The sequence below is a fragment of the Tasmannia lanceolata genome, unplaced genomic scaffold, assembly GCF_043159265.1.
Source record: "Tasmannia lanceolata isolate RefF3 unplaced genomic scaffold, GAP_Taslan_0.1 ptg000026l, whole genome shotgun sequence".
NCBI classification, from domain to species: Eukaryota; Viridiplantae; Streptophyta; class Magnoliopsida; order Canellales; family Winteraceae; genus Tasmannia; species Tasmannia lanceolata.
In genome coordinates, this window is record NW_027518703.1 from 1908217 (window position 1) to 1917628 (window position 9412).

The window sequence follows — 9412 nt, forward strand, 5'->3', positions numbered from 1 at the left end:
TATTGTGATCCAATGGTGTGAATTCAACATAATCTGTCTGTGAGATCTCACAAATTCTAACAATATATTCTATCGGTTTTCTGACAGCCGATCGACTAACTTTTACCAATCCGAACGGCTAAAGATAGTCCACTTGCAAGCGTACGATATATATTAGATAAGTTTCAGCCCGCAAACCACCTTTTACCAACCGAACTTCTCCCAATTTCGTAATGGCGAGGAAGAGACCTTAGTCACCATTTATAGCAGGGGAACACCCGGTAGTAACGTTAGTTAAAATGACATTTTTTTTTTTTTGAAAATTTAACTCTAGAAGAAGAGCGAGCTGCTAAAAAAACGGGATTTCGCTTGGAAAATAAAGAGGAAACACTACGTTGTGACACAAGTGCAAGAAGATAAGGAAGTGATCTTGAATCCCCACTACATGCAAAAAAAAAATATTATGAAAATGACCAAATTGTCAGTCATTTCCACTTTTGTCTTTACTTTTCAAATGAAATCCCATTTTGGAAGTTTTTTATCCTTTTAATCACTATCCACCATCGTCTTTATTTCCAGAAGAGAACTGGGAGGATCGTCCCTTGTATGACAAAGAGGCACTTTTATTATTCCCCTACTCTTAGAGTCTACGGGCGCATCAAAGATGAATCTTTCCTAACAACCACTTTCTTCGCTTCCATGTGTACCTCGTGGATTTGATGAATAGTGTTGATCTATCTGGTGATTGCAACTTGATCGGCCGGATCATCTTAGCCTACCGATTCTTTAAAATAAAAAATGAGATTTTTGCGAAGAAACGACCACACTTTTTAGCCTAACTTTAGCACCAAGGAATTGCTTCACTTCCTATCCTTGAGCAACCGAACCAACTCTTGATCCAAAAAGCATCTTCTAATGTTATGTTTATAAAGGCGAAATCATTGATTTATGTACGCTTTTATCTAATGGTTATGATGTTTGAGCAACCGAAACCGTAACCGAAAACCGAAATTCTTTCCACCTCTAACCGAAACCGAAGCGAATAAAAAAAAACCGCACCGAAATTTACAATTTCGGTTCAGTCGGTTCGGTTATACCCCGAATAATTAATGATATTGACTAGACATGCGTACCGATTGTGGGACCAAAATTGATTATTTGAACTGTAGGATTATTCGTCTAGTCATACTCTTGTGAATAATCCCTTTTATTTCTCATTTTGATTGAAATGAAATATATTTTTAATGCGTTTACCTACGAAAACTCCACAGCCTAATGGAGAGTGGAACTGGGCAAATCGCTACATGCCATGTGGCATAGGAAGGAGTGGTGATGGTGCCAAAATTCGTACATGGGCGTCAGGTGAACGTTGTTGACGAGTCCGGCTGTTCGGGTTAGTAGAGGACATATGTATGCGGTCTTTCGCTCACAGAGAACAACGTTAGAAGGGCCAGAAGTGTGGACTTATGGCACCCTCCGACGCTCAAGTCAGAAATAGGCACACAACAATATCTAAGGAAGACTAAATCATGGCGATTGAGCATACTTATGGGGGGAGAAGAAGATGTGTACCTTTGAGAAAGGGGGTGTCTTTTATAGACTAGAGTCCTTACACAGTGGTTCGGTGTGCACGAGAAGTGTTGCGGCCTTATTAGTGGAGGAGTAATGATGGTGTTATATTGTGTATCTTTGTCCTTAAAAAGGAGCTGATTGGTTGTCAGGGAGGTGAGGCATGCTTTCTGGCTCCGCACGTGTGGGAGGAATGTTAATTTCCTTTTATGACAGCGCGTGCTTGGTAGGGGGGAACCGCGAAGTACGTTTTGGCGTGCCTTTGCCATGTGTCAAACCAAAAAACGGGGTGCCGATTTTACCCCCAACAAGTGTTTGTCATTTTAAGAAAAATGCCAAATAAAAAACTAAAATAAAGGGAGGAGTTTCTTGGTTATGTAATTGATTCCCATTTGGGTTTCTGTATCATTTTCTTAAAATGCCAAAAGAGAAACTAAAATAAAGGGAAGAGTTTCTTGGTTATGTAATTGATTCCCATTTGGGTTTATGTATCATTTTTCGTGCAAGGAGGCCTTACGTGGTGTGGAAGATTTTTCCTCCAAACTGAAAAATGGTGTACATGATTTCTGTCAAAAAAATAGAAAATAAATGATGATAGGAAAACCTTTTCGATGCGGTGAGTTGAGGCACGGACTAGGTCGCTCTCTTTAAGGTGAATTTGCACCTCTGCGGAAACTACTTCCGGTGAAACAAATTTGAATGCAATCACCCCTAGGATACAACAACCCGATGCACCGTCGATATCTATCAGAATTGCACGATCAAATAGATCTAAACCACCCAACAAACACTCCGATTGCCCAACAAAAATGATTTAAAATAGAGAAAGAAGGAAGAAGATAGAAGATAGAAGGCACTATTAACAGGAAGAAATAACATAGAGTAAAGTAAGAATTCAAAGGTTTTGGTCGTTTTCTGAGTGGTATACAAAAAATAAAAAGTCTTGGTTTTTATAAGTAAGATGTGTCTCTTCAAGACACCCTTTTAAAACGCCCATTAGAAAAATAGTCGTTTTCCAAATGTTACGGATGCAAAAGGTCGCGAAAGGTCGCATCTTGAAGGGTCATCATATGCAAGGTAGGTCGCACCGATAAAGTACATATATATAGTAAGAAGAAATATGTAGTAAAACTGAGTTTAATCCCTTTTTTTTGGATTATACATATCTGCATCCATGTTTTAATTTTATATTTTCATCATTCATTAAAAATGATGTCTATAATTTTGGTCATATCCTTCCAACATTACCAGGCTAATATATACACCATAGAGAGGCAAAGCTTTTGCTTTCTCCCCTTCCATTCCTTTGTTTTATTTTTTTAATCTTCAAGGCATTGTTCATAGTGACAAAATGCTTGCAGTAAACACGTTCTTATTAATATCAACGTGCTGGAACGACATTGTTGAAGAGATTTTTTTTGAACGGTAATATTGTTGAAATGATGGGTAATCAGCAGGCGTGAAAATGACAGAATTTGTTTCCACCCTAAGAGGTGGTATGTGATTCAGTCCCAGAATGGATTTATTATTATTATATATATATATATATATATGAGAAATTTTTTTTGGTGCGCTTAAGTTGTAATAACGCCTCCCATTGGTGCGCTTTAGCGGGATCCAGCGGGACCCAAACATTTAAAAGAACGGGAGGCGTTATAACAACTTAAGCGCACCAAAAAAATGGTTCGCGTAAGCGCACCAACAGTTCTCTCTCTCTCTCTCTATGAGAAATAGTGCTTCCCGAGTGACCAGAACCAATGTACGTTCTTGCAGGACAAGAGCTGAAAACTGCATTACCAGTAAACATTCAATATGCTGCCGTTAGAAGTACTGCTGGAGGGCAGGAGGGGAAGCTTTCCATTCAACAAAAGCAACATATACTATTGGGAATCTCTCGGAGGAGGGAAATGGAGCATCTGAGACAAATTCCCATCTGTCTTCTTTTCGTTGTAAACAAGTTGAGTAAGTGTTACCTGTCCATACATCCCTACTCAGCCCGCAAACCATCTTTTACCCACCCAACTTTTCCCAATTTCGTAATGGCGAGAAAGAGACCTTAGTCACCATTTCGTAATGGATTTTGTTTGCAAAATAAAGACGAAAGTGGAAATGACAAACCATTAGGTCATACCCGGTGTTTTTAGCCTGTGGTGGGTATTTGGAGTTCACTTCCTTGTCTTCTTGCGCATATGTCGGGACAGAGGATCCCATCCTTTTCTAACCTTTTTGACAAAAATTGATTTTTATTTTGCTACTACTCCTCTAAACAATTAATGATATTGACTAGACATGGGTACCCATTGTGAGACTAAAATTGATTATTTATCCTGTAGGATTATTCGTCTAGTCATACTCATGTCAATAATACTTCGTATTTCTTATTTTGATTGAAGTGAAATATAATTTTAAAAACATATTAAAAAGGGCGTTTACCTACGAAAACTCAACAGCCTAACGGAGAGCAGGACTGGGCAAATCGCTACATGCCATGTGGCATAGGAAGGAGTGGTGATGATGCCAAATTCGTACTTGGGCATCGGGTGAACGTTGATGACGAGTCCGGCTGTTTGGGTTGGGAGAGCACAGATGTATGACATCCTGCGCTCCCAGAGAACAATGTTAGAAGGGCCAGGAGTGTGGACTCGTGGCACCCTCCGATGCTCAAGTCAGAAATCGGGATACAACAATATCTAAGCAAGACTAATTCATGGAGATTGAGCATGCTTATTGGGGGAGGGGGGGGGGGGGGGGAGACGAAGATGTGTCCCTTTGAGCAAGGGGTGCCTTTTATAGACTAAGAGTTCTTACACCGTGGTTCGGTATGCACAAGACGTGTCGCGGCCTTACTAGTGGAGGAGTAATGATGGTGTTATACTGTGTATCTTTGTCCTTAAAAATGAGCTGACTTGGCTCTTAGGGTGGTGAGGCACGCTTTTTGGCGCCGCACGTGTAGGAGGAAGGTCCCTTTCCTTTTATGACGGAACATGCTTGGTAGGGGGCGAACAGAACCGCGTAGTACTTCTCGGGATGCCTTTGCCATGTGTCAAACCAAAAATGGGGGTGCCGATTTTACCCCCAACAAGTGGTTATGTCATTTTAAGAAAAATGCTAAAAAAGAAACTAAAACAAAGGGAGGAGTTTCTTTGTTATGTAATTGATTCCCATTTGGGTTTCTGTATCATTTTCTTAAAATGCCAAAAAAAAAACTAAAACAAAGGGAGGAGTTTCTTGGTTATGTAATTGATTCCCATTTGGGTTTCTGTATCATTTTTCCATCTTAAAGAAGTCGTTAGGCAAGGAGGCCTAATATGGTGTTGAAGATTTTTCCTCCAAATTGAAAAACGGTGTACCTGATTTCTGAAAAAAAAATAGAAAATAAATGATGATAGGAAAACCTTTTCGATGCTGCAAGTTGAGGCACGGACTAGGTCGCTCTCTTCAAGGTGAATTTGGACCTCTGCGGAAACTAATTCCGTTGAAACAAATTCGAACGTAATCACCCCTAGGATACAACAACCCGATGCACCGTTGATATCTATCAAAACTCTACGTTCAGATTGCCCAACAAAATGATTTAAAATAGAGAAAGAAGGAAGAAGATAGAAGGCACTGTTAACAGAAAGAAATAACATAGAGTAAAGTAAGAATTCAAAGGTTTTGTTCTTTTTTTGAGTGGTATACAAAAAATACAAAGTTATCTTGGTTTTTCTAAGTAAGATGTGTGTCTTCAAGACACCCTTTTAAAACTGTAATAACACCCCTCAAAACTCCCATTAGAAAAATAGTCGTTTTCCAATTACAGATGCAAAAGGTCACGAAAGGTCAGATCTTGAAGGGTCACTATATGCGAGGTAGGTCGCATCGATAAGGTATATATATATATATATATATATATATATATATATATATATATATATATATATATATATATATATATATATATAGAGAGAGAGAGAGAGAGAGAGAGAGAGAGAGAGAGAGAGAGAACATTTCCTACACACTTGTGTAGGTAAGTTACCTACACACTACCTTAAAATACAGTGGGGGCCCACATTGTTTGGGTGATCCAAACAATTCATTTGAATGCTCCTCACATAGATAGGGTGTCCACAAAAAATCAGATCCATAGGATCATCCCAACCCTACGATTTGTGGAGGTAAAATGGACGTGTATAAACCTTAACAAATTAGTCCATTTTTTGCCTCCATAGTTTGAATGGTTAGGATGATCCTATGGATCTGATTTTTTGTAGACACCCTATCTATGTGAGGAGCATTCAAATGAATGGTTTGGATCACCCAAACAATGTGGGCCCTCACTGTATTTTAAGGTAGTGTGTAGGTAACTTAACTACACAAGTGTGTAGGAAATGTTCTCTCATATGTATATATATATATATATATATATATATATATATATATATATAGTAAAGAGAAATATGTAGTAAAACTGAGTTTAATCCCTTTTTTTTATGATACATATCTGCATCCATGTTTTAATTTATATTTTCATCATTCATTAAAAATGATGTCTATAATTTTGTTAATATCCTTCCAACATTAACAGGCTATTATACATATACCGACGTGGCGGAACGACATTGTTGAAGAGATTCTTTTGTTTTTTTTAATCTTAAAGGTCTTGTTTATAGTGACAAAATGCTTGCAGTAAACACATTGTTATTAATACCGACGTGGCGGAACGACATTGTTGAAGAGATTTTTTTTTGAACGGTAATTTTGTTGAAAAGATGGGTGGGTGATCAGTAGGGGTGAAAATGCCAGAACTTGTTTCCACACCAAGAGGTGGTACTTTTTACGCACAGGTGTAGACAAGTTATCTCCCCTTCCATTCTTTTGTTTTTTTTTTTAATCTTCAAGGTATTGTTTATAGTGACAAAATGCTTGCAGTAAACACATTGTTATTAATACCGACGTGGCTGAACGACATTGTTGAAGAGATTTTTTTTTTTGAACGGTAATTTTGTTGAAAAGATGGGTGGGTGATCAGTAGGGGTGAAAATGCCAGAACTTGTTTCCACACTAAGAGGTGGTATTTGATTCAGTCCCAGAATGAATTTTTTTATTATATATATATATATATATATATATATATATATATATTTTTTTTTTTTTGAATTAAAATTCTAGAATCTGTTTCCTTCTCCCAGTGGTGGTACTATGATTCTGCTAGGTCAGAATGGAATTTTTATTTTAATTTTTTCTCAATCAGTTTAAGGGAGTATCTGATGCAAGTGCCGCTACATGGAAGTCAAGGTGGCAAACGGGGCACGGTACGAAATTTCTCGGCCCAACGTGGCCCGCGGGCCATGCCGGCACGGCACGATTCGGACCTTGAAAGAAAACGAATATGAACGAGGAACAGACTTTTGAGGACTCGATCAAGGAGGATTCAGATTTTTCAATAAACTTGACTCACTTTCAAGATACTCAACTTATATTTCAAAAACTCGACTAACTTTTGATTCACTCTCAGATATGATGTGTTATATTTTTTATGGTAAGGCTAGTTGCTCTCAGAATAATCTCTAATCATCCTAACCCTTCAAACCGTAGAGGCAAAAAATGGACAGATTTGTGAAGGTTTATACACGTCCATTTTACCTCCACAAATCGTAGGGTTCGGATGATCCTATGGAGCTGATTTTTTGTGGACACCCTATCTATGTGAGGGCCAACCAAATGAATGCTTTGGATCACCCCAAACAATGTAGCCCTCATTGTATTTTAAGCTAGTGTGTAAATAACTTATCTACACTAGCTTAAAATACAGTAGACCTTGGCCCCGCCCCGATCCACCCCGCTCCGATTCAGTACTAGTACCTTGCATTGTAAAAAATAACTTATTTAAAATTTGAAGATTTATCAAATGATCATTTCATTTCCCAAAGGCTTTCACGAGCCAAGTAATGAAGAAAAGACAGCTGAGGTTGTGCAAATATCATTTTCCATAAAAATCTGATTGTGGTTTAAGTTTGTCTTTTTTTTTGAATGGTTTAAATTTGTCTTATATTCTATATATAAGCAGTTCTCACATTTCTTATTTCATTGGGTGGGGGTTTTTCCCCGGGCGGGGACAGGGAATGCAACATCTGGCCTGTTGCCAGCCCTACTTAGAAATAGATTTTAAAAACGTATTGATTTCCTCTATTCCGGTTTGGTTGCCAAAATTCTTGTTGATTATTATTTTGGACTCTCTTGGGAAAAATCCTAGAAATCGAATCTCTGTTTGGTTAGATGGGATTTTAGTGGAAGTAGTAGTCAAAAAGGAGGTGACAAGGGTGGGATATGTGTAGACTTGTCTAGAGAAGATTAGAGGGAATTTTGGGGAATTTTGTAATGTGTTTGGTTAGATGTCAAAGCATGTGGGAGACTGGAGGGGTGTCATTAACAAAATAAATAGTAGAAGAGAGAGAATGAGGAGAGAGAAAGAAAAAAGTAATGATTACACATGGCATATCATATTCTACTCTTCTCCCCTCTAAAATTTACCAAAAACAAGGTTTGGCATTGAAAAAGTAAGGGAGGGGACAATCCCGCCACATAGGCGCCACTTGAGCAAAAAGCTAATAATGATGTCTCTTCCATATCTAGTAGTCCAACGAAATCGTATTACTTTTTACGCAGAGGTGTAGACAAGTTATCTCCGCACTAGTGAGCAGTTAACGCATAATAGAGGAGCGCCGTTCGATAGTGGTGATCTGGACCGTCGATTGAGATGCGTTAGAAAAGAGGTAGAAACACATTCAATTTTTGAAAATTTGGGCAAAACAGAGAGACCTAGGGTTTCTCCTCTGCGCTAACGAAAGAATCTAGGGTTTCAAGGGTTCCTTCACCACCGATCGAGGGTTTGTTCTACACGGGAGGGTTTCTTGTTCAAGGCAGAGCTCTATCCCGTGCGATTTTGACGACGTAATCTCCAGATTTGTGTACGCTCATTCATCACTTTTGGTTTTTTTATAGTGTTTGCTGTGGAGATTATTCGAATGGGTTTTTGAAGGAGTTTTTAAGCAGAGAAGATGAAGGCTGCTATTTTTTTATTTTTTAAAACCCTATCTATTGTTTTGTACTTGTTTGAATGGGGTTTTTGTGGTGGAGTTTCTGTGTTTAAGGTGTACGTTCTTCGAATGGGGTTTCTGAGTTTCTGGTTTTTTCATTCATCTATTTTTTTTTTGTTTTGTTTTTGAAAGCATGGTCCTGTGTTTAAGGTATAGTTTCTTCGAATGAGGTTTTTCTTCAGAGTAGATGAAGAATGCTAACTGGTTTTCTGAAACCCTATCCTGTGTTTTAGTGTTTGGAAAGCTTTTGTAAGCTTTTTTCCTGTGTTTAAGGTGGTCTTTCTTCGATTGGTATTAGTTTGAGGAATGTGTTTGCTAAACGAGCTGTACCCGAGCCCAACCAAGCTCGAGCCTGGCTCGGCTCGGCTCATTAAAAGCTCGGCTCAGGCTTGTTCGTTTAGTAAACGAGCCGAGCTGAGCTCGAGCTCGTAGTATTAAGCTCATTACGAACACGAGCCGATGCTCAAACTAAGCGAGTCGAGCCCGAACACCTCAAAGTTCGACTCAGTTCGGCTCATTTGCAGCCCTACACCCGATGCATTGGTGTGATTTGAGTTGGTGGGACCCACCTATCAAATATATTACTGAGAGTCACACGGGTATCTCGGTCTTTTTACAGGGTGATTTTTGTCTTTTCACAGATAAGGACATTTTGGTCTTTTTACGAGTAAAAAAAAAAAACAAACTACACAAATGTGATTAGTATATTTGTAAATTGGGAAATTACAATATTGTTTTTTGCATATAAATGAAGGTAGAGGATTTATTTTGGAAAAAAAAAACTT